Source organism: Canis lupus, chromosome 5, assembly GCF_048164855.1.
Source record: "Canis lupus baileyi chromosome 5, mCanLup2.hap1, whole genome shotgun sequence".
NCBI classification, from domain to species: domain Eukaryota; kingdom Metazoa; phylum Chordata; class Mammalia; order Carnivora; family Canidae; genus Canis; species Canis lupus.
Window position 1 is genome coordinate 2,427,001 of NC_132842.1, and position 9,825 is coordinate 2,436,825.

The following is a 9,825-nucleotide window of genomic DNA, read 5'->3' on the forward strand; positions in this document are numbered from 1 at the left end:
AGAGACCCAGGCAGAGGGAGAAGCAGGCTCCATGCAGGGAGCCCGACCTGGGACTCTATCCCGGGTCTCCAGGATCGTGCCCTGGGCCAAAGACAGGCGCTAAACCGCTGCGCCACCCAAGGATCCCAAGACATAACATTTTATAAGCATTTTCACACATAGCAATCCTGGCACTTAGTAAGCACCCCATAAATGTTGGACGATTTTTGGTATATTATTGTGCTATTGTTATTACTGTTTTCAGTAGGAGGAGAAGGCTGTTGGGAGTCTTAGGAGACAAGTAACAACCTTATCTTCTGAGTTTGGAACCAATTGAGAAATAAGATACAGAAGATAACAGATGGGTATCTATTATAGCTTACTGATACCTACTGTATACCTACTGTATGTATATCTTGCTGATACCTACAATGAACACAAGCAGAGGAAAGCTGATACTCTAGCATGGGTGAGAGTGGTGAGGCATGGGAGCAGAAATAAGTAAATGGTTAAATCAGTAAGTTATATTGTGCTTTAGAAGTTATCTCTTTCATTACTGATATTGAGAAAATATGCCTTAGGTCAGCAGTCAGAGCTAACCTTCTATTGTTTCCCCCTAATGAGATAAACTTACTCATCTAATCAGAGAGCTGAAAGAACACAACCGCTCCCATCGCGTCAGGGCTTGAGCTTCCCCTGACCTGGTCATCTTTCTTAAATCAACTGTAATGAAATGCACCTATTTAAAGTATGCAGATAGATGAGGGTTTTGTTTTGTTTTTAAGATTTTATTTTTAAGTAATCTATACACCCAACGTGGGGTTTAAATTTACAACCCCAAGATCAAGAGTCGCATGTTCTGACTGAGCCAGCCAGGCACCCCGGAGATAGATGAGTTTTGACCAATTTCTACACTACCACAATCAAGATATAGAATATTTCCTTTACTCAAAAAAGTCTCCTCAGATCCCTTCGCGGAAACCCGCCAACATCCACCCAGACAGCCATAGAATAGTTTTGCCTCTTCTATAATTTCCTATAAATGTAATAATCATCAGATGTACTCTTTGTGTCTTGCTGCTTTTGCTCAGCATATTTTTGAGACCAATCCATGTAGTTGTGTTATAAGTAGATTTTTACGTCTATTGCTGAGTAGTATTGCATTGTATGGATGTACCACAATTTGTGTATCTATTCACCAGTTGACAGATACTGGAATTGCTTCCAGGGTTTGGCTATTATGAATGAAGCTGCTGAAACTATTCAAGTAAAAGTTTCTGTGAATGTAAGTTTAATTTTTCTTGGGTAAATGCCTAGGACTGGAATTACTGCGTCATATAGTAAGTATATGCTTAACTTCATAAGAATTTGTGAATTCTTTCCCAAAGTGATAGTAACAGATTTTACATTTCCACCAGCAGTATATGACAGTTCTTGTGTGTCTGCATCCTCATCAACATCATTCAGTCCTCTTAATTTTAGCCCTCCTGGTTGGAGTATTTTGTTGTGGTTTAATTTACATTTCTCTGAGGGCTAATGATACTGAGCATGTTTTCATGTACTTGTTGGCCATTTCAGTCTTTTGTTGTGAAGTGTCAGTTCAAATCTTTTTTTTTTTTTTAAGATTTATTTATTTATTTATTTATTTATTTATTTATTTATTTATTTATGATAGACGCAGAGAGAGAGGCAGAGACACAGGCAGAGGGAGAAGCAGGCTCCATGCTGGGAGCCCAATGCGGGACTCGATCCCGGAACTCCAGGATCGCACCCCGGGCCAAAGGCAGGCACCAAACCGCTGAGCCACCCAGGGATCCCCTCAAATCTTTTTCCCATTTTGAAATACGACTTTCCCCTACTTCTCATTATTGAAGTGTAAGAATCCTTTACATCTTCTGGATACTTGTTCTTTGTCAGATATGTGAATTGCAAATATTTTTTCCTCCCTATAGATTGCCATTTCATTTTTTATTAAGTTTTCAAGGGGAATGCCTGGGTGGCTCAGTGATTGAGCATCTGCCTTTGGCTCAGGTCACGATCTTGGGGTCCTGTGATCGAGTCCCACATTGGGCTCCCCACAGGAAGCCTGCTTCTCCCTCTGCCTATGGCTCTGCCTCTCTCTCTTTGTCTCTCATGAATAAATAAATAAAAGAATTTTTAGAAAACTTTCAAGGAAATACATTTTTTAATGTTGATGAAGTACAATTTATCAATTGCTTTCTTTTGTAGTTTGTAAAATTCCTATCTAAGGAATCTTTACCTACCCCAAATGAGCCTGGATTTTCTTCTAGAAGTTTATTAGTGTTAGCTTTTACATATAGGTTTATGACCAGTTTCAAGTTAATTTTTGCATATAGACTGAGATGAGTGGAAGATCTTTTTCTCTTCCCATGTGGATATCCAGTTGTCCCAGCACCATTGCTGAAGAGATTACCCATCCCATGTTGATTTAGATTGGCACCACTGTCAAAAATCAATTAATCATATGTGTGTTGACCTGTTTCTGGACTCTATTCCACTGCATGGATTTATATGTCTATCTTTACACCAACACCGCATTGATTTGATTGCTTTATGGTAAGTCTAAAGTGAGGTAGGGTAAGTCCTGCAACTTATTCTTTGTTTTAACATTATTTTGCTTATTCTGACTCTTTTACATTTTTATACAATTTCAGAATCAGCCTGTCAGTTTATTTATTTTTTAAATCTTATGGTTGTTATTGCAATTTGTATTGGAATCACATTGAACTTCTAGATCAATTGAAGAGAACTGGTATCTTACCAATACTGTTTTCTGAACTCGTGGGTTCTCTCTGTTTTTTGAAGTCTTTTCTCTCAGCTATGGTTTGTGTTCAGTGTACACAGCTTGCACATGTTTTGTCAGATTATCTTTAAGTGTTAAATAATTTTTCATGCTATTATAAATGCTGTTTTTTTCATTAGAATTCCTTGTTGTTTATTGCTATTATATAAAAATACAATTGAGTTTTACATCTTGATGTTACATAATGCAACCTTCAGTACTGCATACATGCTGAGGTAGGGAGCATACCTCTGCCTACTTCCCTATTTGGACTTCTCAACCAAGAATGTAGTTGGGGGTGGGACGCCTGGGTGGCTCAGCGGTTGAGCATCTGCCTTTGGCTCAAGGGGCTCAGTCTGGGGATAGAGTCCTGCATCAGGCTCCCTGTGAGGAGCCTGCTTCTCCCTCTGCCTGTATCTCTGCCTCTCTCTCTGTCTCTCATGAATAAATAAATAAAATCTTAAAAAAAAAAAAAAAAAAGAATATAGTTGAGGGTGCCTGGGTGGCTCAGGCAGCAAGCATCTGCCTTTGGCTCAGGTCATGATCCTGGGGTCCTGGGATCAAGCCCCCCATCAGGTTCCCTGCTGAGCAAGGAGCCTGTTTCTCCCTCTACTCCTCCTCCCTGCTAATGATATCTTTTTCTCTCAAATAAATAAATAAATAAAATCTTTTTTAAAAAAGATTTTATTTATTTATTCATAAGAGACAGAGAGAGAGAGAGAGAGGCAGAGACACAGGCAGAGGGAGAAGCAGGGCTCCATGCCTAGAGCCTGATGTGGGACTCGATCCTGGGTCTCCAGGATCACGCCCTGGGCTGAAGGTGGCGCTAAACCACTGAGCCACCTGGGCTGCCCATAAAATTTTTTTTAAAAAGAATGTAGTTGGTTAGGGACACCTGGGTGTCTTGGTTGAACATCCAACTCTTGGTTTCAGCTCAGGTCATTATCTTGGGGTCATGAGATCAAGCCCAATGTCAAGCTCCCTGTTCAGCGCAGTCTGCTTGTCCCTTTCCCTCTGCTCCTCACTCCTGCTCTCTCTTTTTCTCTCTCATAATAGACATGAAATCTTTAAAAAAAAAATGTTCTTGGTTAAAAGTTCAGAAAATCTTGCTATGGTGATATAAAAATATAAGTTATTGCTGTTAAGCAATTGTTTCCAAGAGAATCATTAGGCCTTTTCTCATGGTTGCAACCACAATCCTCATACTCCTGTTCAAGGTAAGAAGAAGGAAGAGAGAAGGAGGTTCCAGACACTGGTTCCTTACCAGCAACATATGATCTTTTTCCTAAAACAATAGTTCTCAAATGGAGGTAATTTTACTACCTAGGAGGCATTTGACAATGTCCAGAGACATTCATAGTTGTCACAACTAAGAGAGTGCTATTGATAGCTAGTGGGTAGGGAAGCTGTGAAACATTCTACAACACAGACTCCCACAATAAAGGATTATCCAGTGAAGAATGTCAAAGTGTCAAGGTTAAGAAACCCTGCTCTAAAACACCCCAACAGACTTTTGCTTAGGTCCCATTGGCTAGATCTTGGCATATGGCCATCTCTAGATTCAAGGGAGACTACAGTAGTAGGAAGCATAGATTGTAATGATTAGATCTATGGTGCCCCATAATCTGGGGCCAGACATATTGGTTTCCCAATAAAATCAGAGCTCTGTTAACCAGGAAGCAGAGAGAGATGCATAGTGAATAAGCAAATCCATGTCTGCTACAAGTATATAGTTAAGAAAATCTCCCCAGCTTCACAGAGTCAGCCAGGGCCTCTGATAAAGAGAATATTCTTTTTTTTTTTTTTTTTTTCCAGTAAGTTCTCTGTTCCTAGGCCTCAGAATTACCAGCACATGGAATGCATGTATGAAATTTCTATATAATGTTCTAGATCTCTTGAGGGATTGGAAGTACTTCTTCCAATAATTTTTTTAAACCTTGAACTACATTGCCAATATCTTGGGCACAACATAAGACTTTATATTGTGCTTTGAACCTTAACCAAAAATAGTTTCATAGGAGCAGGTGAACATTTAGCTGTTATAAAGATAAAAAAATACTGAAATGAAGTAACTTGTCATTGGCCACACAATACCAAGTCAATATGGATACTATATTCTTGTGCTTCACAGCCAGTCAGCAGCTCCCCAATACATTTTTTTAAAAGATTTTACTTATTTATTCATGAGAGACACGGAGAGAGACAGAGGCAGAGACACAGGCAGAGGGAGAAGCAGGCTCCATGCAGGGAGCCCGACGTGGGACTCGATCCCAGGTTTCCAGGATCAGGCCCTGGGCGGAAGGCAGGCGCTAAACCACTGAGTCACCCGGGCTGCCCTCCCCCATACATTTTGTGGACCCTGTACCAATTAGATTAATCAAAATGGGAATTTATTAGTTTATATTTCTGGGAAGACTGGAATACAGCTAGCTGCAAACCAAGCTGAGTCCAGATGCTCAAAGGATCTCATCAGATTCATTTCTATCCTTTGGCTCTGTCTGCTGGCTTCTAGCAAACCCAGCCTTACCTCTGTTTAGGAGAAAGGAAACGTATCTACTAGAGTGCTAGCAGGAAACAAATAACACTCAAAATTCTTTTTTTTTTTTAATTTTTAAATTATTTATTTATTTATTTATTTATTTATTTATTTATGAGAGAGAGAGAGAGAGAGAGAGAGGCAGAGACACAGGCAGAGGGAGAAGCAGGCTCCATGCACCGGGAGCCTGATGTGGGATTCGATCCCGGGTCTCCAGGATCGTGCCCTAGGCCAAAGGCAGGCGCCAAACCTCTGCACCACCCAGGGATCCCCACACTCAAAATTCGATGACATGAGGATAATGTAATAAGTGTGATTTTCCATGGTGAGTACAGCTTTTGAAGAAAGCAATAAGAGCTAATGTAGACTTGGTGCTGTAATCCACCAGGAGTTGTTTTTGTTACTGGACCTGAGGCGGCAGGGGAAAGAAGCAGTTACTGGGAACTGGAGTGGGATCTGTATAGAAAAGGCTTTCTGACAGGAACTATGGCATTTGGAAAAGGGTCACAATGAACCCATGCAGCCTGGCCTCTACCCTCATCATTGACCTACTGGTAATGCCCCCCACTGGTGAGGCCTGTGGGAAGCTGAAAGATGATGGAGGCTCCCAGGACACAGAGCAGGTGACCACATGGCCAGAATGTGTCTGGAGAGGCACAGAAGATAGCACAGAGGGTTGTTTTCCTTCTCAGATCTGTCATTAGTTGCAGAACAAAAATTTATTTGGCCTTGCTTGAGCCCCATGCCTATCTCTGTGATCACATGGAGAAGAACCTGTTGCTGACCAGATCCCCAAGTGAGAAAGGCATGACTTCCCTAAGGAAGGAGTGCTTCCAGATTATTACAACATGGCCACTCCAGACCCCAAGCCCCTGCCTCAGTGAAAGAAAAAAATGCATTAAGGCCATTGCTTGAATGGATAGAGAAAATGGCTAGAACTTTATTTCTATAACTTTATTTCTTTATATATTTTTAAATTACAAATATCATTTTATAATAAAAGCAATAAAGACTCAGTGGCTAAGGATCTACCCAATAAAACTGTCAATCATTTGTGAGGCAGAATAAAGACATTCTTAGACATATGATATCTCAAAAAACTCACTTCTTACCCATTAGTTTTCAGGAATATCCTCAAGGATATGCTTCATCCAAACGAGGGAATAAACCAAAGGAGAGGAAGACATGGGGCCAGGGAACAAGGAGGCTACCACAGCAGGAGAGAGGAATTCCTTTGGACAATGAAGAAGGATGTCACAGGGTGGCAACTGCACAGAGAACAGCTGGACAGGAGAGAGCTGAAGGTGGAGGATTCTAGAAGACTTGTCTTCAAGGGGGAAATAAAAAATCAACAAATCACTTAATGATTCTGAATGTACTGAGACTGTAATGATTTCTGAATGTCAAGAAAATCAGAAGATAAATTAGTGATCGGTAATTACAAAACTAAGTGAAGATAAACTCACATGTGCAAAAGAACAAACAAATTCAAGTCAGCTACTAACCCTAGGGGGACAATAGTAGAAGAAAAAAAATGTATTCACAGTATACTCTATGGTCTGTTATAAATAATATTACACGTGATGAAAAATAGAGATAATTAATAGACTTTAACCAAAAATTGTGATGTAAACATAGTGATAAGATGGGAGTAGGGGTAGGAGATAATATATGTGAGTGGAGTGGAAAAATAATGAAATCTTTTTCCTTCACTTGGACCAGTGTATTGAATGAGTCAGTACCGAGAAACTTCATTTTTACCAAAACACTGTCCTTTCTTCAGACACACTATTTTAAGTGTTTTTCCCTATTCATGGGTGGGAACAATGCCACACAGATCCCATAGTCACTTTCAGGTAATGACAGAAAATCTGTTTTGGGTGTTCATGTCCATTCTGATATCAGAACTTCCTTCCTTCCTTCTCTCCTTTCTTCCTTCTTTCTCTCTCACTCTGATATCAGACTCTTTATGCCAGAAGAGTTTGGATTTAGCAGGTCTTCTTTCCCACCGGTCATTCTCAGGAGCCCCAATTAAGCCCCCTCATTAATGATATTGTTAGTGGCTTGTGCACAATGAGATGGCAACCATTCCCTCCAGCACTCCCAACTTTATATAGCTATTTAGGTAGCAAAATCTCAATGAAAGTTCTTCATCCTAAAAAAAAAATCCTGTTTCTGGGTATGACGGACTAGAACATAACCAGACAAGTCCCTCCCCTCTGCAGAGAACAATTATAAAAGCTGAATGTGACATAGAAAGCCACTACCGAAAGCCTGACAAGTGAAAAGAAAGTTGACAGACCCTGGCAGGGAGTACCTGTTTGCTGGGGACAGGTGAGATGGGAGCTATACCGAAAATTCCCAGCTCTGTGGATTTTTTGCCTGTGGCTAAGGGCAGTGCATGTAGCATGTGTAAGTACCAGTGGTGACATACATGGGAAAACCCACAGGTTGTCTGTCCTGGGAAACCAGAAAGATGAAACCAATGAACCAAAAAAATGAAGCCAGAAACCATGAATGCAGAGGAGAGTGGAAGGGTCACAGAAGAGAGAAATTCAGAGACAAGATGCTCAAACCCTGTATATTCATGTCTCCAACACACATGTATATGAAACAGGCTTAACACAGCTCAGCTAAAAAAAATAAGATCTAACCTGTGACAAGAGCTGCCATCTACAAGTGGAGTTTTCACACAAAACTTCCCTGCAAACATAGGGAAAAAAATGCTCATTGGAGAAAAAAAAAAAAAAAAAACAGAATATAGAATCTCCACAACTTAACATTTATAATGTCCAGAATGGACCTAAAATTACCTGTCACATGAAGAACCAAGAAAATAGAACCCGCTCTCAGAAGAAAAGAAAATCAGTGAAGCCGTATCCCAACATGAACCCAAGTCAGGAACTCAAAGATTTTAATGTGAATAAATCAGGAAATCACACCACAGATATAGACACATTAAAAAAAATAAATGGAAATTCTAGAACAAAAAAATACACTTTCTGAAATAAAAATTTCACAGAATAGACTTAGCTGAAAGACATACCAGAGAAAAGACTAAATGGCATGCAAGATAGGCCAATATAAATGATCCAAAATGCAGAACACAGAGAAAACAAATTTTCAAACTCTTAAACAGAAATTCAAGCACCAGTTAAATGATATCCAATGGCCTAATGTGTGTGTAATTGGAATACCAGAAGAAGAAAAGAGAGAAAATGAGCAGAAAAAAAAATATTTGAAGAAAAAAAGTCCTCAATTTTCCTAAATTTGATTAAACATAGAACTTTGCAGATACAAGATAATAAACAAACACCACACAGAATAAACACAAAGAGGCCCCTGAAGTGCATCCAAGTCAATAAATTGAAAGCCAAAAATAAAGAATAAAGCAGCAAGAGAAAAACAGCATATCACCAGGAAATAGCGATCCCATTTACCAGTGACTTCTTAATAGAAACCATGGAGGCCAGGAGAAAATGGAAGAGCATCATTAGAGTGTGAAAGACAAAATTGCCAACTAAGCATTCTATACTCAGTGAAAATATCCTTTAAGAACACAGATGAAATAAAATCTTTTCCAGATAAAGTAAAACAAAGAGAATCCATCACCATCAGACCTACAATATAAGAAATGCTAAAGAAGTTTTTTAGACTGAAGAGAAATGAAATGAAGAGCAGAGGAAATGTTACCTATTGGTTAATACTGGGTTATACACAAAAGTTTGGATTCTGAAGTCTATAAAAACATTATAAACAAAGAAAACTACAGACTAATATCCTTCATGAATATTGACAGAAATCTTAACAAAATTGTCACAAACTGAATTCAACAATATGTAAAAAGGATAATATATCATGCCCAAGTGGTGTTTATGCTTGGAGTTCATGTCTGGTTAATATCCAAAAATTAGTCAATATCTTTCATCATTTTAACAGACTAGAGGGCAACCACATAATCATTTCAATAGATGCAGAAAAAGCATTTGATTAAATTCAACACCAATTTGTTATTTTAAAATGCAATAAATCAAAACTCCCAGCAAATTAGGAATAGGAGGAAAGTTACTTCAACCTGTTAAGGGCATCTGTGGCAAACCTATAGCTGATATTACACTCAACAAAGCTTATGGAAAGCTTAATGATTTCTACCTAAGATCAGGAACAAGGCAAGGATGTTCATTCTCACCACTTCTGCATTGTATTGAAGATTCTAGCTAGTTTAATAAGGTACAAAAAAAAGAAATGAAAGGCATAGAGATTAAAAAGTAGAAGAGCTCTAAGAAATCTATTAAAAATATCAACTAGATTAATAAAGTGAATTTATCAAGGTTGCAAGATACAGGCCACTTAAAAAAAATCAATTGTGTTACTATTGATTGGCAATGAATAATACCAACCCTTTTTTAAATTAAGTTTTTAATTCCAGTCTGGTTAACGTAAAGTGTAATATTAGTTTCAGGTGTCCAATATAGTGATTCAACACTTCCATGAAACACCTGGTACT